We start from the raw sequence: 13,467 nt of genomic DNA, 5'->3' as shown, positions 1-13,467 counted from the left end.
GTTTGTGTCCTCTCTGATTTCCTTGAGCAGTGATTTGTAGTTCTCCTTGAAGCGGTCCTTCACATCCGTTGTAAGTTGTATTCCTAGGTATTTTATTCACTTTGAAGCAATTGTGAATGGGAGTTCACTCATGATTTGGCTCTCTGTTTATCTATTATTTCTTATAAGAATCCTTGTGATATTTGTACATTGATTTTTATCCTGAGACTTTGCTGAATTGCTTCTCAGCTTAAGGAGATTTGGGGCTGAGACAATGGGGTTTTCTAAATATACAATCATGTCATCTGCAAACAGAGACAATTTGACTTATTATCTTCCTATTTGAATACCATTTATTTCTTTCTCTTGCCTGATTGCCTGGTCAGAACTTCCAATACTATATTGAATAGGAGTGGTGAGAGAGGGCATCCTTGTCTTGTGCTGGGTTTTAAAGGGAATGCTTTTTGTTTTTTGCCCATTCAGTATGATATTGGTTGTGGACTTGTCATAAATAGCGCTTATTATTTTGAGATATGTTCCATCACTACCTAGTTTATTGAGAGTTTTTTAGCATGAAACGGTGTTGAATTTTGTCAAAGGCCTTTTCTGCATCTATTGCAATAATCATGATCAACAAAATGGATAGACCTCTAGCCAGACTAATAAAGAAGTAAAGAGAAGAATCAAATAGACACAATAAAAAATGATAAAGGTGATATTACCACTGATCCCACAGAAATACAAACTACCATCAGAGAATACTACAAACACCTCAGCACAAATAAACTAGAGAATCTAGAAGAGATGGATAAATTCCTGGACACATACACCCTCCCAAGTCTAAACCAGGAAGAAGTCGAATCCCGAATAGATCAGTAACAAGTTCTGAAATTGAGGCAGCTATTAATAGCCTACCAACCAAAAAATGTACAGGATCAGATGGATTCACAGCCGAATGCTACCAGAGGTACAAAGGGGAGCTAGTACCATTTCCTCTGAAACTATTCCAAACAATAGAAAAAGAGGGAATCCTCCCTAACTCATTTTATGAGTCAAGCATCATCATGATATGAAAACCTGGCAGAGACACAACAAAAAAGAAAATTTCAGGCCAATAACCCTGATGAACATTGATGGGAAAATCCTCAATAAAATACTGGCAAACTGAATCAGCAGCACATTCAAAAGCTTATCTGCCATGATCAAGATGGTTTCATCCCTGGGATGGGAAAGGGCATGTTCTACAGCTTGTGAGTAGGTCTCAGTCTTGTAGCTGGCCTGTGCCTCTGAACTGTGGCTTCAGATGTGCTGCTCAGCCACCTTCACTTAGGTGAGACAGGATGGTTGGAGGAGGTTGAAGTGGGGTATTTCCCTTCTCCAAGGTGAGTTAGCCTCTCATAAAATACCAGCAGGTTAGGCTGGTTTCTCCTGAGGGAAGACCTTGCTAAGAAGAACAGAGTGCCTTAGCTTTTGTTTATTTCATGATCTATGGTTTTCTTTTTAATTATCTTGTCTTATTATCACACATAGTTTTAAAATTTGTGTGTATCTCCTCTACTTTAAGCACCATTCGAATCACAAATACACAGCAGTTCTACAGTTTTATGTTCCTGAATGCTGTTTAAAGACAATCCTAAATTACAACTTAGATTGACTTAGATTGTAAAGAATTCAAGACTGAAGTTTAACTTGCTACTATTTTTAAAGCATGTGACTTTACAGATCAATGAAATGTGAGGAGTGTTAAATAATCTTTGATATTACACATAATCCACACTAAAATGCTTTTAAATAAGTAAAAGGAACCATTTTAAATACAATGAATTCTAATTGGATGGGCATACTTAAGGCCAAAAATATGAAGTAGACATTGCTACCTTATTTATCTTTAATCCTTGCCTTTTACAAACCTGCACGTTATGCACATGTACCCTACAACTTAAAGTATAATAATAATAAATAAATTTTTAAAAAAAAAGAGGCAAATGGATACAAAACACAAGTGAATCTTGCTTGGTTCAGAGACAGTGAAGGAATTTCCCCCATATTTAAATATATTCACATAACCAGTTATATAAATCTAAATATAAAACCAATCTCCAGTAAGTTTTAAGATGGCACTCACAGTCTTTGTGAAAAGTTGAACATTACTAATGAAGTCTAACATATATTTAGAAGGAGTGAACAGCAATAGAATTTACTGAATTGGAATAACTACTAAAATTCAAAAACTGAACATATTCATTTAACCACAAGCCAGTCTTAGTTTTAAATCAGGACTGCCCAACAAAATATTCTGTTGGTCATTCATGATCTGAATTCTGGTGTATGAGATCTCTTAAAGTATGGTAGACATAAAAAACTCACGGGAAATTTCTGTTTTGAATTAATGGGGCAGTGGCCAACTATTACTCATTAGTAGCATTTTTGAGATAAGCTATCAAGTCTGCCCTTTCTACCTTCTTCTTAATGCCGGCAAAGATCACTTTTGTTCCAGGGATGTACTTCTTGGAATTTCTCCAAATACTTCATTAGTGTGTCCTCTCCCCAAGTGATGCCTTTGTTCTTATTGGCATTTGTGTAAGAGAATCCAACAGCCTGACCCATCTTCTGCCCAAAGATACCATGGGAATTAGGCCCAGTCTTGTGCTTGCCTCCTTTTTCCGTAGTGTGGCACGGGACACACTTCTGAACAAAAATCTTGCTTTTCTCAACATCACCCATATTTAATTCTCTTTTTAGTCTCTGGCATAATGAAGGTTTCCTTTCTGAAGCCAGACATCGCACTCTATTGCCTTAGCTATTTTTAAATGTTTTCCCTTCCCCCTACCAGCAGCATATGGGACTTTTCTCCAAAATCCAATATGAGAATCTGGTCAAGGTTCTAGAGGTAAAAATTACAAAAGTGTGGAGACACTGATGACTGTGTTCCCCTAGAGTTCTTATGTCTCAGCCTTGTTCATACTGAGCCTCCAGCAAGTCATCAATAATAATTCAGGTTTCTCCACTTCAGCACTGGTTTCTGCAGAGGTTTTTACTCAGTGATTTCTGTTCCAACAATCCGTGATTCTTGTTGGAATCACGTGATTCTTGACTGTCTGTCCTTCCAATTTGGATGACAGTGGTTTTCCCCCATAGAGATGAGGAGAGTTCTTGATTTTTCAGTTCCTTTGGCTTTTTACTTGTTGCTAGGATGGGGTAGCAACTTCTAGGTTCTTACACATTGAACTGGAAACCTGAAGCTCCTGATACTTGGAGTTTTAGAAAGGGAGTGTTTAGTTTCTAAGTATTCAGGGATTTATCTTTCTGGAGTTGATTTTTAGTCTGATTCCAGAGAACATACTCTATATGATTTCATTTTTTTCATACTCTATATCATATACTACATAATTTTGGTAAGGAAATTGAGGAAGACACAAATATATGGAAAGAACCCAGAATTGCATAGATTCTCTTCTGGCATCTCTATTGTTTTATTGGTTGATGTGTCTATTTTTATTAGTATTATATTGTTTTAATTCCTAGCTTTGAAATACAGTTTCAAGTCAGGTAGTGTGGTGTCTCCAGCTTCACTCTTTTGGCTCAAGATTGCCTTTATTGTGTGTGTGAGTGTGTGTGTGTGTGCACATGCGTGTGTGTGTGCACATTCATGTGCTTTTAAGAGAAAACTGTGAAAGATAATTCTGTGTTCGGGCATTGGAAAAATTAATGTTGTTAAAATGTCTGTATTACCCCCAAAAGATTAATAGAGTCATTAAATTTTTTACCAAAATTTCAATTTTACTTTTTTAGAGATAAGCTCTAAAATTAATACAGAAACACACACACACACACACACACACACACACACACACACACACACACACAGAGAGAGAGAGAGAGAGAGACAAATAACCAGGGCAATCTTGAGCCAAAAGAATAAAGCTGGAGATACCACATAACCTGACTTCAAACTGTATTACATAGGTATGGGAATTAAAACAGCAGAATACTGATAAAAAATAGAGACACTGACCAATGAAACAAAACAGAGAGGCCAGAAAAGAACCTGTGTGATTATGATCAATTGATTTTTACAATGGCCCCAGGAATACAAAATGGGAAAAGAACAATCTCCAATAACAGGGTGACAAGAAAATGGAATTTTCATGTTGAGGAAAATGAAATTGGGTTCTTATCTAACACCATATATAAAAACAACTCAGAACAGATTATATGACTTTGATCTGGGCAATGATTTTTTAGATTTGCCTCCACAAGCTCAGGCAACAACAGCAACAACAATAAAAAATAAGCAAACAGGATTATATCAAACTCTAAAACTTCCGCATAGCAAAGGAAATGAACAGAGTGACGAGGCGACTTATACCATGGGAGAAATATTTGTAAGCTGTACATGTGATAAGGGGTTAGTAATCAAAATATATAAGGAACTAAAACAACTTCAAAGTACAAAACAAACAACCCATTAAAAATGGGCAAAGGACTCATTTTGAGACATTTCTCAAAAGAAGACATAATAATGGCCAACATTTATATACATGTGAATCTATGAAGCAATGCTTAACATCAATAATCCTTAGGAAAATTAGAAACTCAATGAGCTATCACCTCATATCTATCAAATGGCTATTATTAAAATGGTGAAAGATAAGTGTTGGCAAAAGTGTAGAGAAAAGGGAACCCCTGTATACTGTTGGTGGCAATGTAAATTTATACAAGCCGTGTTGAAAACTGTGAAGAGCTTTCTCTAAAAACTGAAAATAGAGCCACCACTCTGTGTAGGGCCAGCAATTCCATTTCTGAGTATATATGCAAATGATTTGAAATAAGTATATTGAAGAGATATCTGCAATTCCATGTTAATTGCTGCTACACTCACAATAGTCAGCACATCAACTGATAAATGGATAAAGAAAATATGGTATATTTGTACATAACGGAATAATATTCAACCTTAAAAAAGAAGGACATTATGTCATAGAAGAATCTGGGGGTCATTATGCTAAATAAAGTCAGTCAGACACAGAAAGACAAATACTGCATGTTCCCACTTATATGTAGAATCTAAACCATGGAACTCTCAGAAGAGAAGTAGTATTTACAAAGACTGGAGAATAGGGGGAATGGAGAGATTTTGGTCAAAAGGTACAATGTTTTGTTAGACTAGAGTAAGAAATGATCAGTATTTGAGGGGAAAAAATGCCCAAGCTTATTGCTAGGCCTTTGCAGACATGAGTGGGTATAGGGCCACTGCTTTTCTGTAGTATTTGGCTAAAGAATATTAATTATTGTGTAACAGTTTCTGTTTTGATAGATTACTCCTCTCAGGTCATGTGGCTAGAAGGAATAGGCATCTCTTGGGTTTATTGGCCTGCATCCACTGGTATTTCTGGGTTTCCAGTCTCTCCACTGTCTTATTTGGGGGATATGACACAAAGAGGCAAACCCAGAGAACTCATCATTATGTGTTGTGAGGGTCCCGGGGTCTCTAGGTTCTCCGTCTGCCTGCCTCTCCTCTCTCTTTCAGGGTGTCCTTACATTTATTTTATTTATGTTGTCCAAGGTTTGTGATGATACTTAGGAAGAGGAATAGGGAAAAGTACGTCTATTCTATCTCCAACATAGTACTATGTATATTTTTAAACTGTTAATGCCATTTTTTAAAAGAAAAAATATTTGACTTACTTGTATTACTCTGATTGTTAATTTCTCAATCTTCATAACCCAAATGAATAGTGACAAAAAATATTTTAAAAGTTGACAATGGAAGTATAATTATGATGTGGCTCTTGGTGTAACTGCTGAGTAGTCTGGAGGGAGAATTCTTAACATGTAGAGACATTGTTATGTAGGCTTATTTTGTAAAATAATGTTTTCTACAATGCAACGCCTAGATTTCACCTTATTTTTACACAAATATGACTTAAATAAGAGTCGATTTTATATGAGTAAACAATACTGAGGAATTTACATGGCTTAAGATAATTTAACCCAATTTAATTTTTAAACTGTTATTTCAAACCTCAAATGTTAAATAGAAAATACCTGTAAATTGCTACTAGATTATGAGTTGCAGTAGATTCTATTGAAAGAGAGATTGGAAACCCAGGACAGTTTGTTCCGGTGGAGGCCACTGTCTGCATAACAAGAAGTTGGTTGTCTCCACCACCCTTACCCCATTAGATACCGTCCAATAGAACATTTTTCATCCTGAAAATATTAAACAACATTCATTAATCAAAGTCAAATTTTCTATTTCTTGCTCTTTATCAGAATTTAGATAGGTAAGCAAATAAGTAACTGTGAGTGATGTCTAAAAGTACTGTTACTAAGATGGTTTCTTAGAGTATTTCAAAATTTTATGTGACTTATGATGGAAATTATTTTTTGCTTTGCTTACTGCTGATTTGGGAATAATAATTGAAGGCTATCATTTTCACTTAATTTTATATAGCTTAATAGCTATTTGCATGTAAAACTTTCATCAGAACATATTATAAATGGAATGTTTGAGTATTTAAGACTTCATTATGAGACCAGACTTGTTTTAGAGGGATTTAAGATTATACTTTACACGTATTTCTACAGAAAACAAAACTTTATTTCGGAGTAGAAACAAATAGTATTTACCACTTTGTCTTCATGTGTCCCCATCTCAAATATATTGATGGCAAGAGAATATACCTATTTATTAACAATGCCAAAACTGGTTGAAGTTGTTTACAGAAGCTTATTGGGAGATTTTACTTATCTGCTGCCCACATGTCCTCCCATGAATCCAAGAATTCCAACAGTATGACAAGTAATTTGCAAATCTTTGAAAAATTATAGGATATAACATATTTAATAAAGTGCTGCATTTTAAAACCACCATCTGGATATGATATATTTTTGAAGTTATTAATGTCAATAAAAGACCATAACCCAAAAGAAATAAATTATTAATAAGTGAAGAGATTCTGTTTCATCAAAGTTAAAAAGAAAAGGTGAGCCAAGGTGTGAAATATGGGTCTGAAAATGTGGTTAAATGTGGAGGCTGTTACAATGTTTCCTTCCTTTTGAAAATTATCTAAGCAGTGGTGAAAATGGTTCAGAATGGACTTAGAACTTACCATATGTGATAATAGGGAAATATTTTCAATAAAACATGCATTAATTTAACAATTCATGTACAAATACCCAGGCAAATACATACTAACCAGGGCTTATTTAACAAGAAAAAAATGGTTTCTTTGGGGAACATTATTGCTTGAGCCGCCATATGTATTATAACATTAAACATTCTAAATAGTGCTTAATTCCTTGTTTGTGAGAAAGCATCGGAAATACTGAAGAAAGTCGTGTGGGTTTACATAGGAATTGAGAGAACTTTGCTTTATCTTTTTACTGTTGTTGTTATTGATATATGTAAGACTAATGTCTTAATAAAAAAGCCTTTTATACTTTCTTCCTCTTTTAGCAAAAATTCATAAATTCTTACTTCATTACTCAAAAAGCTTAATAAATTTCCCATCTGTTTTCCAAAGCCTCATTACATTTCTCAGAGCTTCCCTAGTGGAACAGGGGAGTGGTTCTCAACTGAAGCCTTGAGCAGTAATATAGGTTTTTTTTTTTTTTTTTTTGACAAGTTACAAAAGCTTATTTTATTGCTACTGAAAACTTAAAAGTTGTTTCTATATATGATATTCATATAGACACTAATACATCTAGGATTACTGATATATTCTCACAGTTGTTTATAACTAAATATTCTGAGTCAAAATATTTTTATTTACTACCTCTAATATTATATGTTCATATATATGCATTTTTTCTTCAATTATAATTGGACTTAACGTGGTGAGATAATCCCCTGATTTCAAAACCTGCTGTGTTCTACATGCATTAATGTAGCTTTATTCATTGAATTTCATGATAATTCCCCTTATGGAAATAATGTTAAAATATTTCCTAAACTAGTGTACACAGCATATTCATCTAAGGTACTGAGTTTGAGATCTGAAAGTCATGGTAGTGCATTTTGTACAGTACATAAGAGAAGGGAAAAGAAATTTGCTTCTCTATTTAATGGAACAGTGCAGAACTTGGGAAGATTTTTAAATAGAGTTGATCTTCGGAGTCTTTTTTTCCCCAAACATCTCCTTGCCCCAAGTTACCACCATCTCAGGTACTACAACATCATAAGAGAAATTTTCAAATATATTATTAGTGAAATTCAAGTCAGAAATTGAGGATTGACTCCCATTAATACTACTTTCTGGCTAGTCTCTATAAATCTTCATTTTCTCATTGTAAATTGTGCATTAAAGCACCTACCTTAAAGGGTTACTCTAGAGGGGAAAAAAAAGTTTCTTATTTGAACGTAAGGACTGAATACATAACACGATTAATGGAACACTTTGGATGCTCAGTTTTTCAAAGCTCCTGACTGAAGAATTCATGATGTGTTATTCTTTGCATTTCAGAAGAGGAAGGCCGGTAATCTAAATGAATCCCTGTTTGGCACTTGAGTCTTATAAGAAAGGTCTGTTAATATTCACAAGACTGGGGAGGTATTTGGGATCAAGGCTCTCTTTCTGTCTTGTAAATAAAGGATCAGCTTTCAGTCTGTCTGGCTTTCCACAATCTCTGACTCCCTCTGGTATCTGAAACCAAAGGTTTTCTAAAATTCCAAGATCCCTTTTCCTCTCATTTCCAGCTGTACAAGGCACTGGCTGTTTAGACTACAGAGAAGACAAACGAGGTTGAGGTAGAGCATCTGCTTCATAGCACAGGTCTTGCAAAAATTTGTGTTTGGATTGCTTCATGCTGTAAAATAGGCTGAAGTAGATAGAAATAAGTTAGGGCAAAAACTGAACTCACATTTGTGCAGGTGTGTGTTTATGTATTACTTCCATAATAGCTTATTTTATGTGAAATTTTATTTCAAACTAATGATTGAATTGAGAACAGGAATGTGTGGTAAAGAAGATATCTGGGCAAGATAGTGTCTCTCTCTCCCTTAGAAGAGATTTTAAACTCCTGGGAATCACTGAGGATTCTGAATTATTTTTATTTTTCATAGATATATTTTTTCTCCTTGCATATATTTTTCAAATCTCCTACTCTCCATCATAATAGTGAATTTCTCTACCCATTTGTAGAGAAATCTCTACTACATTTTGTCTCTCGTGGTAGACTATAAAATTTACATTAACATCTTATAGATGAAACAAATCTATAAACTGCCTCCAAAGTAGTAGCTGTCAAAGGGAACATGCCTATGGTATGCAACATTTTGTTTTTTCCTTTTTGTCAAAAGTAATCATTTACGAAGAGAAGAATTGTACATAAATTTTTAGTTAAGTGACCTATTTAAGAACATTTTGAAAATCAGAATTTTAAAGTTGAAGACCTTCTGGAAGCAATTTCCCAGGAGGTAAAGTAACAAAACACAGAGTGTAGTAACCAAGTACTGTATTATGTTCTCATAAGTAATTGTAGCAAAAAACACCATCATCATGAAAGCATTTAAGGTTAGAAATAATAAATTGCATTTTAACCGGAAAAACAGAATTATCCTGAAGCTATACATGTGTCTATTTATAATTATTTGCACAATGAAGTAAGACTAACTGTATAAATTTAGGTCTCTCCATGCCCCAAGTAAGTTTCTTAACTGCAGTTGTCATGCCACCTTAACATTTACGGACACAGGTATCAAGATATTGGCTGACATATTTATATTCACCAAATAATTTAATACGAGAAGATCCGTGTAAACATGATATAAGAGATACAAATATCTTATTTTATTTACATTAATTTGAAAGACATAAACCAAATTTTATTAAACATTGTTCTTTTACATGAAGATCCTAAAAGAACGTAAAAGATTTTGAAGCAAGCAGTTTAGCAGAGATAGGCAATGTAATAAGTTTCTATTTTTATTTGCCAAACTCAGTAATGGGGATCAGGAGATTGAGATACATAATAAACCAATAACCCAAATCACAAAGAGTACAGGTTATAGTCCTTGGAAACCCATAAAGTAGAGGAAGAGAGTAAAGGATCAAAACAATAGGTTGCATTCTGATATATGCCTATAAACGCTGGAATGCAAATTAATTGATACTTACAGACCATAAACATTTTGCAAATTACTGTGCCTTAGGCATTTTAGAAATCAAAAGTGAATGTGGCCTGGATTTTCAGAATGGCACACTAAGGACATCTGAAATTCCACTCTTCTGGAAAGGCAATGAGAAAATATTCATAATTATCAGAATCAATGTTATTCAGAATTGTGAAATAAATGTTTGGAGTAACCATACAGTATTTTTTAAAAACAAAACAAACTTCAAGTTTTGGTAAGAATGGAGAGCTTCCTACTACCCTGTCCAGACAACCACTGTGACCTTGAAAATATGCATCCTAGAAAACATGGTAGCTAGCTATAAGACCCAGTACCTCAGAACCCACTGAAGGATATGGACTGGGCTTGCAGATTCTAAAAAAGCACAATCCCAAGAAAATCATAATCATGTGACCTATCTGGAAGCTCCCTAGAGAAATCAATTTGCAGGCTGCTATGGTTTTAATATGGCTTGTCCCCTCTGAAACTAATGTTGAAATTTGATTCTCAATGTGACAGTGTGGGGAGGTGGGGCCTACTGGGAAGTGTCTGAGTCATGGTGGTAAATAATGCCTTCTTGTGAGAATGGGTGGATTCTCATTCTAGAGGGAAATGGATTAATTCCCATGAGAACTGGTTGTTAAAACAAGTCTGGCTTCACAATTTTCTCTCTCTTACTTCCTCTCTACAATGTGGTCTCTTTGCATAGTCCCACTTCACTTCCACTTTCTATCATGAGGTTAAGCAACCTGAAGTGGTCACCAGATGTGGCTACCCCACCTTGAACTTTCCAGCCACCATAATCAGAGACAAATAAACTGCTTTTTTTAAAGATAAATTATCCAGTCTCAAGTATGCTGTTATAGCAACACAAATGGACTAAGAAAATTGGCATGCAGAGTAGGGTGTTGCTCTACAGATAACTGAAAATGTGGAAGTGGCACTGGAATTGGGTAATGGCTGGTGTCTGGAAAAATTGGGAGGAGACTAGAAAAAGCCTGTATTGCTGTGAATGAGATCCTTAGGGTGATTCTGGTGAGGACTCAGAAGAAGACAAAAAGATGAGGGAAAGTTTGGAACTTCTTAGAGATTCATTATGTGGTCAGAACCAAAATGCCATTAGAAATATAAACAGTAGAAGATATGCCTATTACACTCTTGCAAAGAACCTGACTGCATTATGTCGATTCCCTAGTATTTTGTGGAAGGTCAAACTTAAGAGTGACTAATGTTTGTCAGAAGAAAACTTCAGGTAGTAAAGCATTCAGGCAACTGCATGGTTGCATTTAAATGCATGCAGTAAGATTTAAGAGCAAAGACATGACCTAAATGTGCAATTCATCGTTAAGAGGAAAGCAGACTGTAAGGATTTAAAAAAATTGCAGACTGGTTATATAAAAAGAAAAGGCACGTTTGGAAAGGGTGCTGAGCGTTGGGTCCAGTGAGTAGTTGCTAAAGAGATTAGCATAGCTGAAAGGAAACCCAGTGCTAATAATCAAAATAATGGAGAAAATCCCTAAAGGCATTTCAAATATCTTTGAGGCCAGTTTCATCACAGGTTGAGAGGCCTAGGAGGACAGAATGGGTTTTGGGGACAGACCTAGGCTGCTGAAGTCCTGTGCTGCCTCAGGATGCTGCTCTCCACATCAAGAGCAGCCATGGCTCAAGTGGCCCCAAGTAAGGCTCAGGACTCTGCTTTGAAAGGCACAAACGGTAAACATTGGCATCCACATGGTGTTGATTTTACAGGCCTGCAGAATGTGAGAGCTATGGAAACAAGGCTTTATTGATTGAGATTTCAAAGAGTGTATAGAAAAAACTGCAGGCCCAGGCAGAGACTAGTCACAGGATAGAGCCACCACAGAGAACCTCCCATAGGGCAATGCTGAGTGGAAATGTGGAGTTAGAGCTCTACCAAGTCCTCACCAGCACAAAGCCTAGGGGAGCTACTGGGGTCACCATCAAGACCTCAGAATTATAGAGCCACCAACACCGTGTAATGCCCACTGAGGAAAACTACAGGCACCAGACTTCAATCTATGAGGGCAGACACATGTGCGACACTCAACAAAACCATGGGAGTTGAACTGCCCGAGACCTTAGCACACACCCTTCACACCCATGTACACAGGGTGTGAGATATGGAGTCAAAGAAAATTATCCTGGAGCCTTAAGATTTACTGTCTGCCCTGCTGTGTTTCGGACTTAATATAGGGCCTGTCATTTATTTCTTTTTGTCTAGTTTTCTCTTTTAGAATAGGAATATCGACTAAATATCTGTTATACCATTTTATCTTGGAAATAAATGTCTTGCTCTTGATTTCACAGTTCATAACTACAAGCAACTTGCCCTGAATCTCAGAGGAGAATTTGAACTTTGGGCTTTCAAGCTGATGTTGGAAAAGTTAAGACTTTTGGGACTATTTGGAGGGAATGATTGTATTTAGCATTGTAAGAAGAACATGAGTTTTATGGGGGCAGAGGTGAAATGCTTCACTTTGAATATGGTTTGTTCCTCTTAAACTCATGTCAAAATTTGATCCCCAATATGGCAGTGTTGGAATGTGGGGCCTAGAGGGAACTGTTCAGGTGGTGGGGGTAGATTCCTCCATAAATAAATTAATTCCCTGCTGCAAAGGTGGGTGAGATCTTACTCTTGTGGAAATGCCTTATTTCCCACTGGAGTGGGTTGTTAAAAACAGTCTGGCTTCCTTAGTTTCTCTGTCTTGCTTCCTTTCTCAACATGCGATCTCTTTGCACATGCCCACTCCACTTTCACTTTCTGACATGAGGTGAAACAGCCTGAAACCTTCATCAGATGCAGCTTTCCCATCTTGGACTTTTCAGTCACCAGAGTAATGAGCCAAATAAATCTCTTTTTTTCTCTAAGTTACCCAGCCTCAGATATTCTGTTATAGCAACACAAACAGACTAAGACACAGACCTTGTCATTACTTGACCTTACTCAGACCTTTCTCATTGGAAAGATTACTAACCTCAGTATTTAACAATCAACAGTAGTTGTTTAAGATTACACCTACTTGAATTGGCAATACCAGTTGTGGCAAGAAAGACGCTGGTGTAAAACTTAAGATCTGAGGAATGAGATTCCAATGAGGGACTTTTAGAAGCTCCAATACATTCCTGAGAACCTGGAAGAGCGCATGAATGTGCCGGGTGCGCAAGACGAGAAAAGATGCCCTAAACTCTCCGTTCTGGCTGACCTTAAAAATCTGTGCAAGAAGAAAGTAAAGACTTAGAAAGAGTTGCACATTGCCGGAGCACTAAAGAAGTGCCACAAAACACACACAGAGCCCCATGGAAAAGTTGTAAGACTTTGCTTCTAGTAATTTACAGAAATATTGATCAAA

The 13,467-nt window shown here is 36.1% G+C and overlaps 1 protein-coding gene and 1 pseudogene across 8 annotated transcripts in view; one reads left to right on the top strand and one right to left on the bottom strand.

Moving 5' to 3' along the window:
* The window catches only part of SNTG1 (syntrophin gamma 1), an 891,115-nt gene that overhangs the window by 854,469 nt on the left and 23,179 nt on the right, over window positions 1–13,467 (top strand). The window lies entirely within an intron of this gene.
* On the bottom strand, window positions 2,046–2,819 carry LOC126961484 (cytochrome c-like; annotated as a pseudogene).

The sequence above is a fragment of the Macaca thibetana genome, chromosome 8 (assembly GCF_024542745.1).
Source record: "Macaca thibetana thibetana isolate TM-01 chromosome 8, ASM2454274v1, whole genome shotgun sequence".
Lineage (NCBI taxonomy): Eukaryota > Metazoa > Chordata > Mammalia > Primates > Cercopithecidae > Macaca > Macaca thibetana.
Note: the sequence above shows the minus strand (reverse complement) of the source record. Positions and strands in the feature narration are given on the sequence as shown.